Raw genomic sequence first — 1,166 nt, 5'->3', positions numbered from 1 at the left:
CTCCTGGTAGTTTTTCGACTTTGAAATGGTAAATATCCAATTGTAGGCTATTGTTGCTGACGTTAGGGGAAGAAATGGTATTTAAATACTCTCCCTTGCTTTCAAAATAAAAGTTTCAAAAACACAATTTTCGGCAACCTCTTATGAAGTCCTGAAGGGATAAGGTTTGAGGATAGTCTTTTTCTTTTTTCAAAACCATTTGACTGCTATGGTTTTCTATACAGAAATTTTCAATTTCCAGCCGGATATTTATTTAAAATACGTCTGCGACTTCAGTAAAAGCTTTTAACATTTTGGACTAGTGTAATGTACTTAACACCAGTGACGTCGCTATTGGGGACGGAACGAGGCGGTACCCTTCGGGTGTCACCCGTATGTAGAGTGAAACCCAAAGTGAAATTTGAAATTTCAAGTTTTTGAAAAATATGAAGCTAAAGTGCATTCTTAAGACTACAAATTTTAAACATTTTCCGGGGAGAAAAACTCCCGGACCGCCCCTCCCCCTTTTCCTACTCCTCATCATGGAGTGAATACTATACTCAGGATTAGGTCATGTTGTCAATACTTAAACCTAGTCGTGAGTTCCAGTAAAAAAAAAAAAAAAAAAAAAGAGTCCCACTTGTGTTTGAGATATGTTTGGCATAATTAAAAGGCCATCAATTTCATACACCCCCTTTACTTTTTTGACCTTCTTTCGACGGCCTATTGTATGAATTTCATGTTTTCTTTTTCTTACATAGACTATTTATAGTTTATTTTACGTTTGGTGGGAGGAGGGGGAGGGACACACCACAAGATTACCTGCCCGAGGTGTCACCCATGCTAGGTACGCCATTGTTAACACTTATACATTTAGGTCTATTTTTTCACTTTATTATAAATATTATGCCTGCTGAATATCTTAATAAAATTTTGTTTCACTTTCTTTTCAAACATTCAAGTACTTAGAACTTTTGGCGTGATTATTCATTACAATATTATTAAATCTTCTCAAAGATTTCAGCTTTTGGTTTGTTCTATTTAAAACATGCTTCCGTCGCACTGGTTGAGGTAATTTAATAAGACAGAGATCGCGATGGCTCCTGACTGAAACTTATTGTTTTACTAGATTGCATTTGGAAAAAAAAATAAATAAAAATATGGCTGCTTGGAACCCAGCGGTTGTT

The sequence above is a fragment of the Uloborus diversus genome, chromosome 3, assembly GCF_026930045.1.
Source record: "Uloborus diversus isolate 005 chromosome 3, Udiv.v.3.1, whole genome shotgun sequence".
NCBI lineage: Eukaryota > Metazoa > Arthropoda > Arachnida > Araneae > Uloboridae > Uloborus > Uloborus diversus.
Note: the sequence above shows the minus strand (reverse complement) of the source record.